Below are 9,064 nucleotides of genomic sequence, written 5' to 3'. Positions count from 1 at the left end.
GAATCATTTCAGCTGCTGTTTAAAATAATAAAGGAAAAGATGTCTTTGGGAAACATCATTTCCATAGTTGTGACATTTGGATAAGTACCAAATTAAATCACTAATTTTTTCTTTCTTCTCTCATAATACAAACACACGACAAACACACAGACACACACTGGCAGCACATACTCATGCACGCAAACACTAGTATGCACATTCTCATGAACAGGGCTCTCCACACCTTATTTCCACAATGCAGGAAATGATACAAAATAGTTCAAAATTTATCTTGACCTGTGTGACCAATATTTGGCAAACTAGAAACTCTAAATAAATGTTATTTATTTAACACCATTTTTGTGAAATCACAAATAGTATTACTAGCTACGGAAACATTTATGTCTATATCTACTTATGCAATATTTGGATAAGGTTTTTATGCTGATCAGCATTAGCATTATAAGTGTTCTGATTAATGCATGTTTGCTTAGGAATTATACAAGGGATTATAGATTCAATTCACAAAATAGATGCAAAGAGGATAATAGCCCATAACTAGTAATTCAAATAAGGTTGTTTCTCTACACTGTCTTATTTACTTTCAATACTGAATTAACCTAAACAATTATTAAGACTATTTTTTGTTACAAAAATTTATTAACTTTGTTTAAAACAATAATGTTCTTCAATTTGTATTATTTTTTTTCCTACTAGGTAAGAGTCCTCAGGTACCTAAGACTTACTGCAATCTCTCTATATAATAAGATGACACTATCTTATTCTCCTGCATTAATTTCTCCAGGGCTGACATCAGAGGCATCTACTGCTAAACATCACACACAATTTGAATTTGAAATCCTTATTTCTTTGTATTTTATTCACACTAAATAATGTCAAACTAATTTGTTGCTTTCATTGACTTTGACTATACCTCATATAGCTTAGACTAACTGCTCTCACACATCACTGGGCCAAGCTGGCTTTGTAAAGCAAAATCAGATTTCCACCAAAGAAAGTACTGTGTGTCACAAAAAAAGGATTAAATGGAAACTATTAGGAACCTTTTCTTCCAATCTCCCAAACATGTCATCAAAGCCTTAGTGATGAACCAGCAATTCTACAGTGGACAGATATTCATAGAAACTATGGCTTAATATGGGGATTGTAAGGAGAAAGCAGACTATTTTCTCTTTGTAAATAGCCCTGACTCCTACCCCTCATCTCAAAAATTCCTGAAAATTCTCCAGTAAGCTCTGGCTTGAATTTCCTCAAGGGAAAAATGAAGCAGTTCTTCCTGCCTTTTCTGAAGGAAAGTTATGAAAGAAGGTTTCTATGAGAAACAGGGATTTCATCACTACCCACCAAATGAACAAGCATATTCCACATTGAAAACAAAGCCTAAAGAGGTACTGATAGCAGCCAATTCTCAGTATTATAATTGAACAGGCTTGTTGCTTACTTGTCTTTAATTTTATCTTTTATTTGCATATTTTCAGAATACTTTTTTAAAGAATCTAAATTGACTTTTCTTCGGAAGCACATGTACTAAAATTGAATGATATAGAGAAGATTAGCATGGCCCTGTGCAAGCATGACATGGCAACTTGTGAATCATTCTATATTTTTTTCAAAACAACCCTGAGATTCCATCTCACACCATGAGAATGGCTAAGCTCAAAACTTTGGTGATAGCAGATGCTGACGAGAATATGAAAAAAGGAACCTCCTCCATTTTTGGTGAAATTGCAGCTGGTACAACCAGTATGGAAATCAGTCTGGCTGTTCTTCAGAAAGTTGGACAATGCATTACCTGAGGACCTAGCTACACCACTTCTGGGCATATACCCAGAAGATGCTCTAACATATAGGATTAAAAAATAAAACTTAGGAAATCTTTTCTTCCAGTCTCCCAAACATGTCATCATGCTCCAAATATGTTCATATCAGCCTTAATTATAACAGCCAGAAGCTGGACAAAACACAGATGCCCTTCAACAGAGGAATGGATACAGAAAATGTGGTATTTTACACAATGGAAATTAACAGGCTGGCAGGCCAAAGATGGGGTAAGATATTCTGCACGAGAGCCTTACTAACCTAAGACAGAAGTGCAACATGTTGATGTTGTTAAGACAAGATTAAACATGATGGGCAAGCGTGAAAGTATTCCCAGGACAAAAAGGGCTAGCATGATCAAGCTATATAAGCTTCATATTCTTGAAGCTTGACCAAAATAAAAATACTGAATTCAGGCCATAGGTAATTTTATCAGCAGTATCTGCTGCAATCAATGCTCCGCAGAACAACATTTTTAAAATTCATAAGCAACTATGCAAAGTTAAAACATCCAGAGAGGTGTAAGAATTATGCCAAATACACTGCAAGTGTCTGTAAACATTTTTCTAACTATAACGGCTACCACTGTAAATTTTAGAACTAACATGAATCCAATGGTATTTGGCATGACACATGAGATGGATGAGTTTATTACTCTTAAACTCTGAAACTCCTTCTAATAATTTGAATAGGATAAAGAACATCAATCCATTGTTCCAAATGCCTATCTAAATCCTCTTATATATTTAACACATTATTAATATTTTTTGCTAAATAATTAAGAAAAGTTGCTGTCTTAACTTCTTGTACCAAAGCAATTGCAGAAGCAGTAGAGCTAGCACTAATGTAATTAAAGCTGTTATACAAGCAAGAATCGAGCCCACTACTTTCTTGCTTCTGCTTAAAGGCTGACTCACTTATTCCAGTTCTTGCAAGCTTTTATCAGAAGACCAAGGTTCTGTGATTCAGGGCAATAAAACAAGCACTGGTTGATAAAGCTCCATAAGTGACATGCCAGGTTTCAACACACTAACACAATTAGAAAGTGTACAATAAATGCAACTTACATTAAATACTGTAGAAGAAACAAAAGTATTTTTAACTTGACAATGAAAAGAGCCTTAACACATGCACTAATACTTTTTTGAAATTCAGATCCTGCCCCAATTTTATCTCTTACAAACATAACATCATAGAGAACTGCAGCTAACCTTCCAAATGTGTCTCTGAAAATGTCTAGAACCAGCCTACCCAAATGAAGACTGTTATTTCCAATATTGGATTGATTACTAGAAGAGTCCAGGATTGAGACTGAATAACTTGTCACATTTAAGAAAAATACAAGGGTCATTATAACTTCTCTTTAATTTTCTGTTCCACAAAGTCTAAAAACTTGAGGAAAGTCAGCTGTCCCATCAGGGGTATAGGTAGGCAAAGGTGGGTCAGGATATATGTCCAATATAGCTTCCTAATCACCACTGTCAGGGGCACTCAGCAAGCTCACAGGTCAGTATCATTCTTTTTCAGCATCAGCATATCTCACCTGTTGCTCCAGCAGCCACCATGCTCCTTCAGCTTCCTGCAGAAAAAAACACAAACATGCCCTCTTTCCCATATTAAACACCTAATCAGGATCATGCCACATGCCAGTAAATGGATTCTTTCCTTTCACCTATGCATAAGTATGCCTAGTTGTAGAGTGCCATAGGACACTCAGCAGAATGTTTTGACATTCAATTTTTAAAAAAAATTTAAATAAAAAGTACATGATTTAAATAAATTTGTGGTGTACAAGGATATACCTCTGCCTTTTCTTATTTATGAAGTTATTGTTTTAAAGTTCCATGGGTTTCTTCCACAATACCTTGTCCTTGACAATTATAAGGAAATCCCAATAATATGGGTAATATTAAATATTGCCAAAATGTCTCAAATGCTTGAATGTGATAGCCAGTTTTATTATCTGTTTTGGTTTTTTTTATTATTATTATTGGATGCTTTATTTATCTACATTACAGATGTTATCCCCACACCAGTCAGAATGGCTAAGACTAAAAACTCAGAAGACAACAGATGCTGGTGAGACTGTGGAGAAAAAGGAACACTCCTCCATTTTTGGTGGAATTGTAAGATGGTTCAACCACTCTGGAAATCTGTCTGGCAGTTCCCCAGAAAATTAGACATAGTATTACTTGAGAATCCAGCTGTACCACTCCTGGGCATATACCCAAAAGATGCTCCAACATATAACAAGGACACATGCTCCACTGTGTAAATAATAGCCTTATTTATAATAGCCAGAAACTGGAAAGAACCCAGATGTTCTTCAACAGAGGAATGAATACAGAAAATGTGGTACATTTATACAATGAAGTACCATTCAGCTATTAAAAAATGAATTCAAGAAATTCTTAGGCAAATGGATGGAACTAGAAAGTATTGTCCTGAATGAGGTAACCCAATCATAAAAGAACACACATGATATGCACTCATTGATAAGTGGATATTAGCCAAAAGCTCACAATACCCAAGATATAATGCACAGACCACATAAAGCCCATGAAGAAGAAAGACTAAAGTGTGGGCACTTCAGTCCTTCTTAGAAGGAGTAACAAATACTCACAGGAGTAAATAAGGAAATAATGTGTGAAGCAGAGACTGGAGGAGGGATCATCCAGAGAGTGCCCACCTGGGGACCCATCCCAGGTACAATCATCAAATGCAAACACTGTTTGTGGATGTCAGGAAGTGCATGCTGACAGGAGCCTGATACACCTCTCTCCTGAGATGCTCTTCCAGAGCCTGACATACACAGAGGTGGATGCTAGCAGCTAACCATTGAAATGATCATAGGGTCCCCAATGGAGGAGTTAGAGAGAAGACTGAAGGAGGTTGAAGGGGATTGCAGGCCCCATGGGGACAGGGACAATACCAACCAAACAGAGGTCACAGGGTCTAAACAGCTAGCCTGGGAACACACATTGAGGGATCCATGGCTCCAGCTGTATATGTAGTGGAGGATGACCTTGTCGGGCATTAGTGAAAGAGGAGGTCCTTGGTCCTGTGATACCCTAGTGAGTGGGAATTGGAGAGCGGGCAGGTGGGAGTGGGTAAATGGGAGGACTAACACCCTCATAGAACTAGAAAGAGGAAGAATGGGATAAGGCTTTTCTGGGTGTGGGATGGGGAAAGGAGGGTAACAACTGAAATGTATATATTTACTCATTTTTTTCAACACTGGATGTATAAGAACATTAGTGGATAAAAAATTTCAAATATTTTCAGTTCAATATTTAGACCTAAGTTTATGAAGTATTTCCAAGGAAAAAACCTTTTGCCACCTACCCATTTCTAGGTTTTTTTTTTTTTTTTTTTTTTTTTTGGTGGGGGCAAGGGCAGTGTACAATTTGTTGTTGCTTTTTGAGATGAAGTCCCATGACATGAACTCACTATCTTAAGTTGATACTGTTATATATGTTCAATTTTGTTTCTATTGTCTAAGCTCCAGAGGTCATATCTAACATGCATGTTCTGCCAATGCCATAAAATTCCCAAAGGTTTCCCTTCATGGTTTTTATGTGCTTAGCTTTTACAGTTTCAGATCTTTTATTTCAAATTTGTAGGAGGCTTTATGTATTTTGTATAAAATAAAAGTATAATTTCATATTTTATATGGACATTAGCATTCATATTTTTGTGTTAGTTTTGTTCCTCTTTGTAAATTTTAATTTTTATTTCTACTTATGCATATGCATTTGTGTGTATGAGTAAAATTTCAAATGTATGTGGTAAGCATAGAAGCTACAAAAGAGCATGGGATCTCTTGGAGCTGAAGTTACAGGTGTTTGTGAGCTGTCTGATATCAGTTCTGGGAACCTAATACCAGTGATTTGAAAGAACAGTAATTATAAAACAAAGAACTTCATCTTCATTAATCCATCTTTAGTCAGTAGCATTTGATTTTCTTTTCATGGTTTATTTCTAGAGCAAATTCAAGAAAGTATGTTCACTAATATTTTGATGCTATATTGAAGAAAATCAGTTTCTTTATGTTGGGGGCCGACTTTCAGCAGAAAGCGGCTATCAGCTTTGCAGCCATCTTGAGCCATATACCCTGACATGAGATTTAAATTACAATAGCCTACAACAGCTGAGAACACTCTGATAATCTTGGTTTAGATACTTTGAGATTAAAGGTGTGTGAGATTAAAGGTGTGTGAGATTAAGGTGTGTGAGATTAAAGGTGTGTGAGATTAAAGGTGTGTAATTTAAGAGTATGATTTAGAAGTATAGAGATCAGAGTTAGAGACAAGACCTAAGGGCATGATTAAAGGTGTAACTTAGAGGCGTGGCTTAGAAGTAAGACATATAAAATGCAGAGGCAGACAGTAGGATTCAGACATTAGGGAGACACAGCAGAGAGAAGACATTAGGGAGACACAGCAGAGAGAAGACATTAGGGAGACATCAGACGAGAGAGAGAGATTCATACACATCAGACATTAGGTAAAATCTGGCCTCACCCTTGCTTGCTCTTGCTGAACCCCCGACCTGAAGACCGGAGCGGCAGCTTGGGCCGGGATACAGTGGCCACCCAAACGTGGGTTGGTCCGGGCCTCAACATTTTGCCTGGGCTGCAACATTTATTTTGGCCGCTCCAACTTGGGGCTAGTGCGGTCCCCAACACTTTATATTTAAAATGCCATATACATCACACCCTAATGTTTATACTTAAGTGAATTTGCTTTTAAGCTATTTTCTCTTTCTTTTATCTATAACTATAGTTGTCTCTTAAAGAAAACAAAACCCAAAACCAAGAAACATCATCTCAGTGTTGTTTGTGGGAAAAACAAATATCATTTAGTCCAATTTGATCAAAAAGAAATAGGAAATAGCTTGATTCCTCAATGTTGGGATTTATTTGCCACATGTAATTGTTTTCTCAGAGACTTAGTGCTGAATAAGCTCACCCTTTCTCATTCTTTCTGAATTCTTACTGGCTGGATGAACTGAGCTGTTCTGTCTCAAAACTCTTTTCCATGTTAATTGATTCAGACTTGAATTCTCTCTGGTTCTGACTGAATTGCTCAGCTTAGACTGCCTCTGAATTTCATGAACTAAACAGAACTCAACTCTAACCTTATGTACTCTCTCAACTGAACTGTACTTACAAAACTTTTCTCAACTCCCCATCTTAGTACTGCTTTTTTTTATGGTTTTGTTTTTTTCAAGACAAGGTTTCTCTGTGTAGTCCTGGCTGTCCTGGAACTCACTCTGCAGACAGGCTGGCCTCAAACTCAGAAATCTGCCTGCCTCTGACTCCCAAGTGCTGGGATTAAGGCGTGCGCCACCGGCCCAGCAGTACTGCTCTCTTAAATCACCTTTTTTTTCTATGTGTTTCCTTGAGAGTTGGGCTTATCTTATCTCTGATTGTGTCTGTCAAATCTTCCTCTGATTTGTTACTTTGTTGGCCCCAAAGAAATATGTTCCTTTCAAACACGGTTGCTTCCTTCTACAAACTAACCTTATCTTCATTATTGGGATTAAATATGTCTACTAAGGTCATGTCTGTATTCTAACTAGAGGGATTAAAGGTGAGTCATTTTAGTCAGATCACACAGACCTATAAGTCGTTTGAATTCCTTGCCAGAGCAGCCATGAGGCTTGATTAAAATTCCTGTACATTTGCGACCTACACTGCATTCATGTATAAATAATATAATATATTCCCTATACTTGTTATGTTTAAATTATATATTGCACCTCAAACTCTAAATAATGGAAAAAATTAATTTTTACGTTAACTACCATATAAGTAAGACTTTTTAAAATCTTGAATATTATGCTTTTCAGAGTGACTTATTGAACTTTATTTAGTGGAAACTTTTTAGAGGTCCTTATTTTCCATCCTTTTGCCTGTAACTGACATTTTCTGAAATCACAGTCTTACACCAGTCAGCATGCACAACATTTCCATCTATTTGTTTATTTTTGTATAGGAACTAATTCTTAATCATACTTTTTGCCACAATTATTATAGATTATTATATATTTTGCATGATCCTTTTTACTCTGAAGCATTTTACTATTAAACCAAAGCATGTGTTCTCTGTGTTTCTACTATTTGTGCTGCCAGGATTTATCTCAAAGAGTAAGTATATTTTATTCTAAGATATTAAGGCTGTGTAGCAAAGGAGTGTAATGTCTAACTACATATCTTGACATTATGTTGTAATTAACTTGGAAATGAATTAAGAAGGATTTTTTTAGCTGAACAAATATGGTGTATTCTTGCCAAATTAATAAAATGAAGCAATTCAAAAAAGGATTAGAAAGAAAAATCACCCACATTCTCTATTCAGCATAAGGAAAATTGAATTCAGCAAGATTTTAAAGCATTTTCATATAAATCAAATTCACATATCATCAAAACGCCTACTCCTGCTTTCGCCTACATTGTTCTGTAGTTATTAATACTGGTTATGACTGGTGGTGAAGAATTACATTTCAAAATTATACTGAGTAATATGTTGAATAAATTGCATGTTCTGTCAAGAATAAAGTCTACTTGTTTTTACAGCACACTGGAATAAAAGAATTTCATTCTTGTCAGTTCAAGTACAATGCCATGAAATTTACAGAAATTAAAAAGTACACTAAATCTGTGTGGTACAGATATTCTTTGAAAGTGGACAGTAGAATGGTAAATGGGAGGGTTTGGAATGGGAAAAAGAAAGAAAAAAATGATGCAATTATACTATAATCTTTAAAAATGAAATAATTAGCTGTTTGGCTGGGGAAGACACCTAGCTGGTCTGCTCCTGTGAAGACACCATATCCTGAGCTATCTTAGAGGAACCACTGTACTCAGAGCAGAGAAGAAACCACCACACTCAGAGCAGCAAGATTTCAGGACCCCAGAAGTGGCCGGAGTTCCAGCAGTTCTTCCACCCAGGAGCTCGGGATCACAGAGACATCTGGATTTGAGGAGTTGTGATACAAGCAAAATAACTGGAAAGACAAGCTCCATTAGAGTGCAGGTAGCACTAGAGTTAACCAGATGGTGAAAGGCAAGTGCAAGAACATAAGCAAAAGAAACCAAAGTTACTTGGCATCATCAGAACCCAGTTCTCCCAATATAGCAAACAATGGACACCCCATTACACTGGAAAAGCAGGATTCCGAATTAAAATCACTTCTCATGATGATAATAGAGGACATTAAGAGAGACATAAATAGCTTCATT

General features: G+C 36.4%; 1 non-coding gene across 1 annotated transcript; it reads left to right on the top strand.

Moving 5' to 3' along the window:
* Nucleotides 1-1,505: 1,505 nt before the first annotated feature.
* On the top strand, nt 1,506-1,608 carry LOC117719461 (U6 spliceosomal RNA). Its single transcript, XR_004608184.1, has one exon. It is a non-coding gene; the product is annotated as a U6 spliceosomal RNA (small nuclear RNA).
* The last annotated feature ends 7,456 nt before the right edge of the window (nt 1,609-9,064 follow it).

Source organism: Arvicanthis niloticus, chromosome 13 (genome assembly GCF_011762505.2).
Source record: "Arvicanthis niloticus isolate mArvNil1 chromosome 13, mArvNil1.pat.X, whole genome shotgun sequence".
Taxonomy (NCBI): domain Eukaryota; kingdom Metazoa; phylum Chordata; class Mammalia; order Rodentia; family Muridae; genus Arvicanthis; species Arvicanthis niloticus.
This window is presented reverse-complemented; position numbering and strand designations above follow the sequence as displayed.